This window comes from Palaemon carinicauda, chromosome 32 (genome assembly GCF_036898095.1).
Source record: "Palaemon carinicauda isolate YSFRI2023 chromosome 32, ASM3689809v2, whole genome shotgun sequence".
Classification (NCBI taxonomy): Eukaryota; Metazoa; Arthropoda; class Malacostraca; order Decapoda; family Palaemonidae; genus Palaemon; species Palaemon carinicauda.
Window position 1 is genome coordinate 2,226,730 of NC_090756.1, and position 16,350 is coordinate 2,243,079.

General features: G+C 45.9%; 1 long non-coding RNA gene across 1 annotated transcript in view; it reads right to left on the reverse strand.

The window, feature by feature from the left end:
* The window catches only part of LOC137625699 (uncharacterized), a 43,832-nt gene that overhangs the window by 10,868 nt on the left and 16,614 nt on the right, over positions 1 to 16,350 (reverse strand). The window lies entirely within an intron of this gene.

Below are 16,350 nucleotides of genomic sequence, written 5' to 3' on the forward strand. Positions count from 1 at the left end.
AAGGCTGTTATAAAAGAAAATCTCTCTTTCTTTAACTAGAAAGTCTGTCCATTAAGGCCTGTACAAATTAATGGGTTTGCCTATCAAATCTATCGTTCCCCTCGTAAGGAGGATGTGTAATAGAAAAATATCAGTCGAGCTACATAGGATTTCAGCAGCTATACCAAAAGGGAGGGGAAGAGAGAAAAAAGGGCCAGACACTCTCACTCTTAACCTAGACTTACATTGTAAGTGCTATCATAGACATGATACTTTTGTTCTTAAGCAGTAATAAAAACTTATGTAAAGACTTGCGAGTGCATTCCTGCAAATAATGCACAGCAAAGGTTGATTGACATTTCCATAATCCTGCGTCTAAAACTTGAGCCACTGTGAGATGTTTCGTAAAGGCTAGAGTAGCATCATGTCCTCCTGAGCATGCACCTAATCTTGCTCTGATGTACTTGGGGGGGGGATGTAGGGAGTGATGGTCTAATAATAGTCTCTCACAGCCAAGAGGAGATTGTTTGTTTTGGTGACTTTATTTCCCCCTACTAGTGCTTATGAACAGATTCTGTAGCCTGTGCCTGGCATTCTTTGTTCTCTTAAGGTAGCACCTTAGCGCCTTTACAAGACACAAAAGTAACTCGTACAATCATTGGTTACTTGGCTAAGCGATAAAAATGTAAAGGATGAAAACCTGTTATCAAGGATAGATAGATTTTGAGTGTTGGCGACAAAATTAGGAACAAAAGACGAACAGACCTACCTCCAGTATTCAGAATGAGAACAAATGTGAGTTTGTAGTTTGCCTAAATGCTTAGTCAAGGTTAAAGCAAACAGAAAAAAACATTTTTAGTCAAGATCGCTATTTGAGGCTAGCCTCAGTATTATTATTATTACTATTATTATTATTATTATTATTATTATTATTATTATTATTATTACTAGCTAGGTTACAACCCTAGTTGGAAAAGCAGAATGCTATAACCCCATGGGCTCCTCAAACAAGGAAAATAGCCCAGTGTGGAAAGGAAACGAGGAAATAGAAAAACTACAGAAGTAATGAACGATTAATGTAAAATACTTTAAGAACAGTAACAGCATCAAAATAAACCTTTCATATATAAACTATAAAAACTTCAAAAAAACAAGAGGAAGAGAAATAAGATAACTACCCGAGACTAGAGAACATTAGTTTGATTTTGGAGTGTCCTCCTTCAAGAAAAGCTGCTTACCATAGCTAAAAAAGTCTTTTCTACCCTTACCAAGAGGAAAGTAGCCCCTGAACAACTACAGTGCAGTAGTTAACCCCTTGAACAAAGAAGAATCGTTTGGTAATCTCAGATTTGCCTAGCCTAGCCACCAAAGTAGGTCGAGTTTGGTGTCTTGCTCAATCGGTACCAGAGAGAGAAAAGTATCTGTAATCTGCGACCAGGACAAGAGGAGAATCTGTGGTCTATACAGTAAGTAGTGTCTTCTTAGACGCCATTGCAACAATCATAAGTGGAGACAACCGTGAGGAACAAGCCTCTCTAACGAGGTCAAGTGGCCTAGTACCATTACCTTGATATCCACACCCAATAAAATTTGCTTATAATGCTTTAAGTTCTGAAGTCTCACTGGTCATGGTGCTGGATTGTAAGGAAGTAATTTTCATACATCCAAATGGTTTATGTTCATCATCCATACAATGAATGCTAAGCAATGCTTTTAAAATACTGAACTGTAATAATGTAATGCAGTATTTCGATGTGACGAAAATGGCTTTCCCTGATACCTTAAACTGTTAATCAGTAATAAAAGTACAGTAATAAAACTTGTATAAGCAAATGACACTCCAGAACTAATTGTCTGCTCTCCCATTTTCTTCTTTCTTCCCACGTTATCCCAACATTAAGGGGTCGGTTGCCTATTGCGCCCTGTCCATTGCATTCTATCAAAGGAATCCTTTTCCACCAAACCTCTTCTCTCCATATCATCCTTCACCTTATCTCATCATCTAATTCTCTGCCTTCCTCTTGATCTTCCCACTCAAACAGGTTCCTCCCAAGCCCTCCACATTCCCTCCCCACCACAAGCTTACACCATATCAGTCGTGACATACTTATCACCTCTGTAATCTTTACTTCTTCTGTCATTCTTCTTATTTTATCTTTTTCCAATCTTTCAAGCAATGATTTTCCCACAATTCATCTTACCATTCTCATCTCTTTTCTCGCTACCTACCTCCACTTCTCCACAGCTGCTTTTATCCTATTTTCAACTTCAGCCTCACACCCTCCTTCCTGACTTGTCTAAATTGTTTTAACGGTTTTATAACTGAGCCTCTACTTTCATGTATGGCTATCCTGTCTCTACCTTCCTTGCTGCTCACCAGAACCTCAGTCTTACCAACATTTACCCTCAACCCACTTTTTTCCACATTCTCCTGCCACTCTCTAACTCTTCTCTTAAGTTATCCCCATTTTCAGTAATAATCACCAAGTCATCTGCACATAGCAACTCAGCTCTCTCCTGCTTTACAAATCCTTAACAATTATTATGGATCCCAGTGGGAGACTAGGTTTTGGGGTTAGATGGGGCAAAATATACTAGTGTAGCAAACATGACAAATTCGTAGATAATTTATATTTTTCCTAACTATACAAACCTTAGCTATTTATTAGGGGTTATACTTTCGGCGGAGCTGAAATGACGAGCCATTAAAATTTAGCGAGGGTTAACTACCCACACCGGTAGTTAGCAGGAGGTGGGGGGGGGTTTAGTTTGCAACCACTCCCGTTCACTTACCTGTGATTTACCTCACTTTGCTTAGAGGTAGGACTTCAAGGGGGATACGGCTGGCAGGAAAGTTGTATAAATAGCTAAGGTTTGTATAGTTAGAAAAAATACAAATTATCTAGGAATTTGTCATTTGTTCCGTAACTAGAATACAAACCACGCTATTTATTAGGAGTGACTCACCCATTAGGAAGGGTGAACGTCCCTGCCAATCTGGTTTTTGGCTTTACCAGGGGGCTCCTTATCTATCTTAGTACTGTACTCAAAAATAAGGAATCCCTGCCCTTGCTAAAACCTTGCTACACAAGGTGCGCGGCCTACGCAGGCTGTGTTGAGACATGCAGAAGTGTGACTGTCTAGGTAAAGTTATTCCGAGTCTATGTAGGAAAAACCTAATATAACCAAGACTTTCCCAATACCACATCACCAGGGTATGGGGACGCAACAGTATTAGCTTAACACTAGGTACACAAGGGAGCATGGTTTACCTGCAGTGGTTTGAGGTCAGCTTATCCAGAGAACCCAGGATGCTGCTTTCCCCACGAGAGGGTAGGATGAAGAAAAGAATAAGAGCCAGTCAAATCTTTTCATTCATGCAGACTAAAACTGGGTAACAGCGCCCTCAACCTTCTGCTACTTGTCCAATAAGGAGCTTGAGGTATACAACCAGCTGTTGTGCAGCCACCACTGGACCGATAGAGATCGTATCGAGTTCCTGTGGGTCACGTCTTGCAGGAGAAAGGTTGTGAAAGTCACCTGGAACATTCACATCCTTTCTTGTAAAACCTGCGTCACTGAGTAATCTGCTAAGAAGGACCAGGGGCATAGCTATGCCGCTGACATCATGAGTCGTTATGTTGAGATGATGTTTTGGTGATACTCCTCTAGTCTCTCCCAGTCGTGATGACAAGAGAAGGGACCAGGGTGGGCTGTTGCCGTTTTCTTAAGGTAGAGTTTCATACCTTTCTCTGGGTATAGTAACGGATGATCTGGATTGTCCGTTACCGTGTGGAGACTTGTGTAAGATCAGTCACCTCTGGAGACTGTGTCTGGCGACATACTCAGGGACAAAACTGAACATTGCCTTTTGCCCTTCTCATTAATGGGTGATGTAGAAAGAGAGACCATGAAGTTCGTTGACTCGTATGATTGCTGTCAGTGTGTAGGAACATTGTCTTCTTAAATCAGGTGAAAATTTGTTGCCTGGTGAAGTGGAACATAAGGAGGTCTCTTTAGAGATTGGAGAATTTGAACCATGTCCCGAGAGGAAGGTCTCAATTCCAACAGGAGAAAGGCAAGTTGTAAGTCCGTATGAGTTAGGAAAGGTCTATTGATGAGAGGATGTCCCTTCCTTTCAGTTTGAAGGTGAAGGATCAAGGTTGAGTGATCATCTTTACCTGTCAAAACTGAATAGGAGGTCTTTTCCTTTAATATATATACTCGAGGATTCCGCTATTGCTGGAATAGAGGTATCGAGTGGAGAGAGACACTTTCACATGACACCAACCACACAAGATGTTATACTGCCTGGTAGACTGATGCTGAGGAATTTCTCAGATATCTAGACAACCTTTTCGCAAAAGAGGTACTGGGTAGTCTCCAGGCGTACAATCATAGCAAAGCTATAGCTTGTGGTAGGTGTTGAAGAGGGTTGTCTGTGATGTGGAGAGGGTTCTCTTGGAGAGACTATCACGAGCTGCAAAAGATTTGGAAACCGTTCTGCGTAATGCCATAGGGGAGCTAAGAGAGTCCTTGAGAGGCTGACCGATGTTCTAGCCTTCTTGAGTGACCTTCTCCAGACAAAACAGGGACGAGATGTAAACGTCATTGTTGTACCCACCGTTGTTGGCCTGTTTTTTGCCAGAGAGCCTTGAGGTGTAGGGCAGGGGAGCAACGGCAGCCTGAGGTTCAGGAGCGTTGCGAACAGATACCTAGTTGGAAGACCCCGTAAAGTCGGGACTTTGTTGGCTACAAGGCGATCCAAAGACCATTCGGTATACCTTATCCGAGATGTTGTGCACTGATTATCAGCGAGCACATTCCTTTAGTGTGGAATGAAGCCGGCTGATAGTGGCACCAAATGGACTTTGGCCCATCTTAGTGTTTATACTGTTGGATGGGAAGAGGCTAAGAGCAAGTTCCTTCTTGTTTGCCGATGTGAGCCTATATGTGGTGTGTCGTATTGTCGCCCATCACATCACTGAGTGGTCTGTTAGGAACCGATGAGGCTGCTGAAGGACCGGAAAGTTGGCCTTCATCTCTCAAGAGATTTAAGTGAAGGTACTTTCGGACTCTGTCCAGAGGGTTGAGGTCGTGTGGTGCAGCATTATGGTCCCTCCTCTCTTCTCTTGATGTGTTCTACGCACAGCATCAAGTCCAAGGGGTGTGGAAGGATGAGAAGGTTATACCGCTCTGTAAATTCTCGACTGACACCCATCCCTTGAGGTTCGTCCAAACTTCTGGTCCCATGGGGGTCAGAATGTCTGAGGGATCGAGGGCCTGATTCCAGTCAGACTCAAGTCACTCTGGGATGGGAGTTCTTCTCGTTTTGAGAAAGTTTGTGGAGATTGGTGTCTAGAATCATTCTGGGAGGGAAGTAGAGAAGACTCCGCAGGTTTACCTTGATCACTAGATCTTGGTAAAAAGACTTCAGAAGTTCAGGTGCTAATGCAAGGTTGCCACTAAGTCTGCTAGAATAGAATCAATCTGGCGAATGTAAATCAATGGTTAACGGTTGGGTGTGGTGGTTACTGTGCAGTTGGAGAGTGCTCGCAAGTAGTCCCCTGTCGATAAGCCGTTGATGAGGGTTGTCGATCGTTTGCTGATCACTTTAGTGTGATGGCGAACGGCCAGTAGCGAGAAGTATGTTGTATACATTCTGATCTAGGGAACTACGGGCAGAGGTTGACTAGTAAGTCTGAGTCATGAACTGCTGGCGAATTGCCGATGATCGGTGAATCGGCAGTCTGAGCCGAGGATGGTAACTGATAGGCAGATGAAGGCTGTCTGGTCAGTCAGCAAATGAGTTGGTAATCTGCTTTGAGAGCCATGAGAGACAGCAGAATGGTTTAATGATAGTCAGTTGGTGATGGTAAGCCATTGATGATCAGCGATCGATCGTGGACCGGTGAGCTAGAGATCAGCAAGCTGACTATGGTCCCTCCTGGTTGGTCAGAGATCAGCAAGCTGGCGATGGGCTGGTCAGAGATCAGCGAGCTGAGTTCAATGATCGAAGAAAGATGAGCTGCCTGATCAACAAGCTGATGACTGGTTATTGACTAGCAGTCAGTGATTGGAATGCTAGCAATCGGAGATTGTTAGTCATTGGAGGGACTAGAGGTCAATGATCAAGCTGAGCTAGCAATTGGCAATCTGGTGATCGGCGAGCTAGCAATCAGCAAACCGTGAACTAGCCATTAGCAAACAGTGATCTAGAGATCTGTCTGTTGATGCTTTTTTGTTTGCTGATGGTGGTCTGTCAAGGAAAAAGAAACTTCAGAAGAGACAGGGACCAAGGATTCCCCGTTTTGATTCCCCTTAGAAAATGGAATTTTCGGGATCTTGAATCCTTCTGTGAAGCCTCTTTCCTCTTTTCCCGGAAGCCATGTTATGCGTTTGCAGGGAGAGGAATGGGGCAATGGTGACCTGTCCAAAAAGTTTTATTCCTTTTTCTGCCAATTGCGCCAGTGTGCAGGAGAGTACTGGTGCAATGGCACACAGGATGATGCTGGTGCTCAGGTTCTGCTGAAGCGCAGTTTCCGGTCAATGCGCAGAAGAGCGCTAACAGGCAAGCTCTGGTTCTTTCTGAAGAGTTGGCGCATTGGCAAGCGCAAGTGAGCAGGAGGGTACTGGATATGAGAGCACAGGGGAGCGCTGACGCGCAGTAAGGCACTGTGTAGTTTTGTGCAGTCTCCCTAGAATGTGCCGAAGCGTGTGACTGGTTGCGCAAGGGTGGGTGCATTGTCGCGTGCACGGAAGACTGCTTGGCGCGCGCGGAAGACCATTGGGGCACGTGCGGAAAACCATTGGCGTGCAGAAAACTAATGACGCGCTCGCACAGAAAACCACTGGCGCGGAAAACAGTTAGAGCGTGCGCGGGCTTGCGGAAGACCGCTGGCTGCGTGCAGAAAACCGTTAGCGCGCATGCGCGTAGAAGATCGTTGGCGAGCGCGCAAGGAAGCAATGGCGCGCATGACAATGCTTGCAGGAGGGAGCTGGTGATCCTCAGAAAAGTCCAGGACCGAAGTCCAAGGACTAACTGTAGCGTAAGGTAGCGTTGATAGGTCGGCAGGTCAGCTGGCAGGACGACTGGGATGAGCCCTTAGGAAGGGCAAACATCCACGATGGAGACTGTAAAAGGTCCACGGAAGAGTCAACAGTCCAAGAACTAACAGCGGCGTAAGGTTGCGTTGGTAGATCGGTAGGTCAGCTGGTAGGACTTTCAGGAACTGGGATGTGCCCTTTGGAAGGGCAAGCATCCACCGATGGGGACCGTAAAAGGTCCGCGGAAGAGTCCAAGACCCAAGTCCAAAGGACTATCAGCGGCGTAAGGTTGCATTGGTAGATCAGCAGGTCAGCTGGTAGGACGATCAGGAACTGGGATGTGCCCTTTGGAAGGGCGAACATCCACTGATGGCAACCATGACAGGTCCATAGAAGAGTCCAGGACCGAAGTCCACGGACTAAGTTGCAGCGCAAGGTTGCGCTGGTAGGTCTGCTGGTAGGATGATCAGGAACTGATGAAGCCCATGAGGGCCGGTAGACCAGCAAGCTGGCCTTAGGAGGAGTCCAGGACCGAAGTCCACGGACTAAGCGAAAGGTTGCACTGGTAAGTCTGCTGGTATGATGATCAGGAACTGATGAGCAGAGTGATCCTCCGAAGAGGTGTCTCTATGAGTGGCCTCTCTCTCGCAAATGAGAGAGGTGAACACTTCATAGAAGAGACTTGATGACGCCCATGATGACGCCTGTGAGGGCCGGTGGATCAGCAAGCTGACCTTCAACAGTAGCGATCCTCCAAAGAGGAGTCTCTATGAGTGGCCTCCCTCGCGAACGAGAGAGGTAAACACTCCGTAGAAGAGACTTGCCAAGACTGTGCTCTGCCCCTGAAAGAAGAGAGACTCAGCAAGGAGGTAGAGAAGTCTGGGCGAAGGCAGCAACAGCTGTCGGAGACAATGAATTTACTGTACTGTATTAAGATGTGGGAAGTTCTCTCTCGGAAGAGAGAAACAACCTCATACCTGGGGAGGAAACTTTCCCTCGGAAGGGAAATTGTCCAACCCCTGGAAGCGAGCCTCTTGGTTAGCGTTCTAAGATGATCTGAAGTGCTAGTCATATTGTCACGGGAGTACTTCTAAGAGAAGGGATGACGCCCATGACAACGTCCTCTGAGGGACGGTAGTGACAGTAGATTCCCCAGGCATGAACAGAAAAGCTCTGCTTCGTCGGTACTCTTAGTCGAACAAAGAAAACTGCATAGATAACTAGGAAGAAATAAAATTAATAATTTAACAGATAAATTCCCTAGGGAGGAACTCCGAAAAGGAACCCCTAGGGAACAACATAAAAATAAGTATTGTGCCCTTCCTTCCCTAGTCGACATCCACGGGAGAAGGGAGGAGCAGAGTAACTGTAATAAAAACAGAATTACAATTATTTAAATCAGCTAAGAATATCCACTAATAGTGAGAACCACTGATCCTCCGAAGGGAAATGTTCCCCACGGAGAAAAGCTGAAAAATTATATTTTCATAATAAAATAAATTTTTAAACATACTTACCCGGTGGTTATATAAAAATAGCTTTAGTCCCTGACGTCCGGCAGAAATTCAAAACTCGTGGCAATCGCAGATTGAGTAGCCAGGTGTACCACCAGCGCCCTCTCTCGCGAGGTACCTGAAACCATTCCATGATTCCCCAGATCTTCCATGCCCATAGGTCTCTAGAGGGGAGGAGGGAGGAATTAGATTTTATATAACCACCGGGTATGTATGTTCAAAAATTTATTTTATTATGAAAATGGAGTTTTTATGATAAATCGAAAATCGCGGCAACAGCCTTGTGGTGGTTGTGTGGTTAGATGGTTAACAACCCTTACCTGGAATCATTCCAGTTTTCTGTTCCTCAGATTATCTTTGCCCGACCTGTCTCCTGAGGGGAGATGGGTGGGCTTTAAAATATATATATAACTGCCAGGTAAGTATTCACAAAACTTTGTTTTATCATAAAATCTCCATTTTTATGAATACAGTAGTACTTACCTGGCAGTTATACATATATAGCTGATTCACACATTTGGAGGAGGGAAACAGACAGAAAAAACATAGTTGGGGAAACAGCAAAAGAGTTGTAGGAGAAAAAACACCTTGATTCCTTACCTGCTAAGGTAGCTGACTTCAAAGGTAACTGCCTCTAGAGTCGCTTTCCCTTAGAAGTGTTCAGCCAGGAGTAGACCTGCTACGCTGCAAACAACTCAATCGAGTCTGTCAAAGGGGTAGGACCAACAACTTGACTAGACTTCAGAAACTACCTTCGCCCCATATAATAAAAAAGAATTGCAACCTTACTAAAACTAATCTTTAAGCTATCTATCTGGACTGAGGGAACCGTACCACAAGACGAGGACCTCAGACAACCATAAAAAACACAAACCTATATACAAGTACACAAACTAAGGTTGAGTGGGGGTAGTAACTCCTTTGCCTAATACAGAAGCCGCAGCTACGTATGGGCCCAAGGTATAACACTTGTCATAGTCCACTCTTACCTCTCTGAGGTAATGAGAACCGAAGACAGAGTTGCTCCTCCAGAACGTTGCGTCCATGATCTGCCTAACTGACATATTTTTCCGGTATGCCAGTGAGGTAGCAATGGCTCTTACTTCGTGAGCCCGAACTTTCAACAGGGCGAAGTTTTCTTCCTCACAAAAGAGGTGGGCTTCCCTAATAGTTTCCCTCAGGAAAAAGGACAAAGCGTTCTTTGACAGGGGTTTTTGAGGATCCTTCACCGAACACCATAAGGAGTTGGATGCACTCCTCACGTTCTTAGTGTGGGCCAAATAAGCCTTGAGAGCCCTAACCAGGCAGAGGAGGCTTTCCTGTTCCTGACCCACTAGATTCATGAGGTTAGGGACTTCAAAAGTCCTGGGCCAGGGTTTCGAAGGGTTCTCATTCTTGGCGAGAGAGTCGAACCTTAAGGCACAAACCTTTCCATTTTGGGTGAAGCCTACACGCTTCTCGATTGCCTGGACCTCACTGATCCTTCTGGCAGTCGCTAGAGTCAAAAGGCACAAGACCTTCTCCAATTCTTCACCAACCACATTGGAAAGATTCGGAATCTCGAAAGACTTAGGCCATGGATGAGAAGGGCGTTCGTTCTTGGCCAGGAATCCAAGTTGCAAGGAGCAGATAGCTTTGCTGTTTCTGAAGCCAATATTCTTGCTAAAAGCATGAACCTCACTAACTCTCTTAGCTGTCGCCAGACTAACCAAGAAAAGAGTCTTCAAAGTGAGATCTTTAAAAGAAGCCAAGTGTAAGGGCTCAAACCTGTCACTCGTGAGGAACTTCAAGACAACATCCAGATTCCAGGCTGGTGATTCCTGTTGTCGCTCCTTAGATGTCTCAAAGGATTTGAAAAGATCCTGTAGGTCTTTATTACCAGAGAGGTCCAAGTTCCTGTGCCTGAAGATGACCGCTAACATACTCCTGTACCCCTTGATGGTAGAGGAAGAAAATTTGCGTTTTCTTCTAAGGTCTAAAAGGAAGTCAGCAATCTGAGTTACAGAGGTACTGGATGAGGAAACTGAGTTGACTCTGCACCATTCTCTAAAAACCTCCCACTTGGACTGGTAACCTTGATGGTAGAAGTCCTCCTTGCTCTAGCAATAGTCCTAGCTGCCTTCTTCGAAAATCCTCTAGCTCTTGTGAGTTTTTTGATAGTCTGAAGGCAGTTAGATGTAGAGCTTGGAGGTTTTGATGGTGTCTCTCAAAGTGTGGTTGTTTGAGTAGATCTACTCTTAATGAGAGGCTTTTCGGGATGCCCCCAATCCATTCTAGTACCTCTGTGAACCATTCTCTTGATAACCAAAAGGGAGCCACTAGAGTCAATTTGGTTCCATCGTGTGACACAAACTTTTGCAACACCTTGTACACAACTTTGAATGGGGGGAACGCATACATGTCCAGGTGAGACCAATCCAGCAGGAAAGCATCTATGTGAGCCGCTTCGAGATCTGGAACTGGGGAGCAGTATGTCTCCAGCCTTTTCGTTTTCAATGCTGCGAACAGGTCTATGGACGGACGACCCCAAATCCGCCATAGTTTCTTGCAGACCTCTTGATGCAATGTCCATTCCGTGGCCAGAACTTGATTTCTCCTGCTGAGGTTGTCTGCCATCACGTTCTTTTCTCCTTGGATGAACCTTGTAAGAAGGGTTACGTTCCTCTCCTTTGCCCAGACGAGAAGAATCTTTGCAGTCTCGTAAAGGGACCTCGAGCGAGTTTCGCCTTGTTTGGCTATGTAGGCCAATGCTGTGGTGTTGTCGACGTTGACCTGCACCACTTTGTTCAATAACGACCCTTCGAAACCTTTGAGGGCCCACAGGACTGCTAACAGCTCCTTCTGGTTGATGTGGAGGCTCTCCTGATATCTTGTCCACAGACCCGAAATCTCCAACTTGCCCAGTGTTGCTCACCACCCTGAGTCCGAGGCATCGGAACACAACACAAGGTCTGGGCTCCTTTGTTCCAGTGAGAAACCTTCCTGAAGTTTGCCCCGGATCGTTCCGCCACTGGAGGCAACTTCTTACTGGTTCCGTAAGGGGAATGCTTTCCGTCTCTAAGCTCTTTTCTTTGTCCCAATGATGATTGAAGTGGAATTGAAGAGGACAGAGATTCAGTTTTCCCAGGGAAACAAACTGTTCCAGTGAGGAGAGGGTTCCTAGGAGACTCATCCCCTCTCTCACAGAACAAATTCTTTTCTCTAGAAAAGTACAAAGTTTCAGGAGGGCTTGTTCCGTCCTTGAGGGTGACGGAAAAGCCCAAAAAGCTAGACTCTGAATCTCCATCCCCAAATAAAGGATCTTCTGGGATGGAATCAGTTGGGACTTTTTTGTGTTTACAAGAAGACCCAGTTCTTCTGACAATCTCAATGTCATTTGCAGATCCTCCAGACAGCGATTGAAGGAATGAGCTCTGAGTAGCCAGTCATCCAGATACAAGGAGGCTCTGACGCCTCTTTAATACAGTATGCTCGCTACATTTAACATAAGCTTCGTGAAAATTAGAGGAGCGGTGCTGAGGCCGAAACATAAGGCCCGAAACTGGAAGACTTCCTTCCTGTAAACGAACCTCAGGTAACGCTTGAAACTCGGATGAATGGGATGTGAAAGTAAGCGTTCTGGAGGTCTAAAGAGATCTTTCAATTGCCCTTTCTTTCTGCTGCTAGCACAGTCTTTGGATTGTCTTCTGAACGTAGCCGTTGAGGGCACTTACATCCAGGACTGGTCTCCATCCTCCCCCCCGAGTTCTTGGGAAACAGGAATAGGCGGTTGTAGAACCCTGGTGACTGCAAGTCTCGCACCCTCTCTACTGCCTTCTTCTCCAACAAGAGAGACATTTGGAGATGCATAGCCTGCCTCTTTGACTCCTCTTTGTATCTGGGAGAGAGATCCACTGGATCTAAAACTAACGGAAGTTTCATTTTGAAAGGAATCTTGTATCCCTCCTTCAGAGCAAGAAGAACGGACCAAGGGTCTGCTCCCCTTCTCTCCCAAGCTCGCCAGAAGTTGTTCAGTCTGGCTCCTACTGCTGTCTGAAGGTGAAAGCAGTCAGACTCTGCTTCACCCAGGTCTGGATCCTTTCCTTCTTGCTCTCCTCCCGTTGGGTCTGGAGCTACCCCTACTGACGGACTTCCCTCGAAAAGGCTGTGAAAACTGAGGAAATGGAGTTTCTTCTTTTGGTTTGCGGCTAGTAAAGGAAGTCGGTAGGACCTTCCTTGCAATCTTTGAGACTAAATCTTGAGTGGCCTTCTGGGTCAAAGCAGAAGCAACCTCTCTCACTAACTCCTGAGGAACCAGAGAGGGAGAAAGAGGTGCATACAGCAACTCAGACTTCTGGAAGGGTGTGACCCCCATGGAAAGAAAAGAACACATTTGTGCTCTTTTCTTAAGAACCCCAGCTGAGAATAGGGCTGCCAATTCATTAGAGCCGTCTCTAACGGCTTTATCCATACATAACATGATGTGGTGGATAAAACTATCAGTGTCAGTATCTTTTAGGGTTGAAACTTTCTTCCCCATGGCTCTCAGAGTCCAATCCAGAAAGTTGAAAACCTCGATGGCTTTGAAGACGCCTTTGAGAAGATCATCGAGTTCAGAAGTAGACCATAGAATCTTGGTCTTTCTCATGGCCAACCGACGAGGAGAGTCTACTAGGCTTGAAAAGTCTCCCTGGGCAGAGGCAGGAACTCCCAAGCCGAGAACTTCTTCCATCTCGTACCACACACTTGACCTGGAGGCTAATCTAGCTGGAGGAAAAGAGAAGGCTGTCTTGCCTTGGTCTTTTTTGGACTGCATCCAGTCTCCCAACATCCTTAAGGCTCTCTTCGATGACCGAGAGAGAACCATCTTAGTGAAAAGTGATTCCTTCGCTGCCTTCCCTAAGGTAAACTCTGAGGGAGGGGAACGTGGAGCAACAGGAACAAAATGGTCTGGAAATTCTTCCGTAAATACTTTCATAATCCTCTTAAGATCAACTGCATGATGAAGCGTCTTAGGCTCTTCTCCCTCCGAGAATTCTTCTAAAAGCTCAGCCGGGGAAACGTGATCATCAATCTCTTCCTCCGATAAAACTCTGATTGAAGTAGAGACGTCTTGCAGAACTAGAGGAGACTCCTTACGGGCCTGACTTCTGTCATCCACAGGTGCAGGGTTATCCCGTCCGGCGTCACATAGATCCAACGCTCGACGCTCACAAAGAAGACGCTCGCGATCATTACGATCGGAACTAAGGCGCCCACAATCTTGACGCTCTGTACGACTGGTGTCCTCATGACGTCCGAGGCTCTTATGCTCGGCGTCACGTCCGACTGATTGAAGTTCAGCATCTGCTAGACGCTTGGCGTCACGTTCTAGTTGACACTCGACGTCACGTCTAACTTGACGCTTGGCGCTACGTTTAGCTGCTTGGCGATCGACGTCACGCCTGGATGCTTGAAGTTTGGTGTCAAGTGGATCAGGGTCTCGACGTTTCACAGAAACCTTATCACGTCCTTCAGCGCCGTGTTTAACTGCTTGACGCTTGGAAAGCTGTCCGTCGTCAAGCGCCTCTTGACTAACCGCCTTACGACGCTTAGCGTCAAGTTGCGAAGTTTCCCGGCGGCCTTGATCTTGGCGAGCCACTCTTTTGTCCGTAGGTTGATACGTTTGCATAAAAGAAGAGAATTGCTGTTGCATATCTTGCAGCATACTCCAATTCGGGTCAACTTGTGGTAGAGCAGGAGAAGTTACTTCAACCACAAACTCGCATTCTTCGTCGCTCATGTAACGCGCCGAGTGTCCAGAAGACAACAACCAGTCTGACGGTGGCGGCGGAGCATGAACTGAAGTGATACCAGACTCAGGAACTAGATCTGCAACAGGCTGGACTTGACGTTTGTCAGACTCCGACATCCTATCAGGACATTTAGCAGGAGAACCTTCTACAGAAGAAGGAAAACGCTCTGGACTGCTCCAATGGCTACAACCAGGCGCTTGCGGTGACAAGGCGCGACACTGATCTACTGCATCCACTTTCTTCTTAAGAAGTCTGGAAGCCTGACGCCAGCCCCGGCTGGGAGCTGCGTCATCCGAAGATGAGGTAAACACTTTAACCTCACCTTTCCCATGGTGAGGGCGAGCGTCCCGTGAAGCGTCAACGGGTACGCTCGAGGTGACGTCTGCTCGAGCGATAACGCCTCTCGTTCCCTTTCGCCGATAGACATTCCTTCTCCCAGGGGTTGGGGAGCTTGGAAGAGGTCTAAGGCTAGGTGAACGACAGGTCCGAGCAGACGGTGCACTTTTCGCACTGACACTTTTTAATTGATCAACATCGGACATAAGCTGGTTCCTGTCTGCAGCAAGCGATTCCACCCTAACGCCCAGGGCTTGAATAGCGACCATCATGTCCTTTAGCGTAGGCTCAGCGGTAGCAGTAGTGGGATCTGAAACTACCACTACAGGGGAAGGATTAGGTTCAACGATATGGGAAGAGGACAATTCTCTAGACCGAGAAGAACTACGTCTAATTCTGTTTCTCTGAAGTTTACGAGTGTAGCGGTCAAATTCCAGCCACTCACTCTCAGACAACAAAACACATTCGTCACACCGATCCCCCAACTCACATACTTTACCCCTACATTTAACACAAATTGAGTGGGGATCAATAGAGGCTTTAGGAAGCCAGGTCTTATACCCTTTAACACACTTTCTATAAGCGGGAGAAGGGTCGGCCATTATGAATATTTAAAAAGAGAGATCAAAACGAGCAAGGGTCAAAATAATCAAAATAAATAAAGCTTCAAGAGAATCCGAAAGCAAATCCAAACAAGCGAAAGCCAATAACCAAATTAGTAGTGCATCACCAAAGATAACTGCAATAAACCAGGTTAAATAACGAGTGAATATCCAACGATGTAGCCGGCAATGGCGGCAGGGAAGATCTGAGGAATCATGGAATGGTTCCAGGTACCTTGTGAGAGAGGGCGCTCGTGGTACACCTGGCTACTCAATCTACGATTGCCGCGAGTTTTGAATTTCTGCCGGACGTCAGGGACTAAAGCTATTTCTACATAACCACAGGGTAAGTCTGATGTTTAAAAGTTAAAATTACAACTATAATTTCACTAAAAATAATTGAGACAAACAATCGGAAGAGCAACCTAACCCGCAAACAGGACAGGAGCTCTTCCCAATAGTACACGATTGTTGAAAGGTGAACGACCTTGTGAAGAGAAAGACCGTAGTCAATCTCTGAGAGACCACATTCCCTTCCCTCAATAATCTATGTTTCCCGTAGGAAAAGAGAAAAGGCGAAGACAATAGTTGAATGAAAAGGGTCCAGATGATGATTCCCCTGCGGCGGCCGAGTTAACTGTTATATGCCGACGGGAAGACCGATGGACCAAAGAGGGAGAGATCGTTCCCCACGAAGTGGAACTGTGCTGGCCTTGTTCCGGTGCTAATGTACGCAAGTATCGTTGTCGTATATGTATCACACGCACAGCACAAACACTGAAAAAGAAACTTATCACATATCTATGCACATATATATACATAAACATTAAGAATGTTTTCATATATATACATGTATGAGGAAAAGTAAGTTAAAAGACAAAAATTAATGGCAGTCCAGAATAGGCGAGGAGGGAGAGCGGAAACAACCGCTCTCCATCCGAGCCAAAAGTGAAGTGAGGTAAATCACAGGTGTGTGAATGGGAGTGGTAGCAAGCTACCCCCCCCCCCCTACCCCCACTAACTAGCAGTGTGGGTAGTTAACCCTCGCTAAATTTTAATGGCTCGTCATTTCAGCTCCACCAAAAGTATAACCCCTAA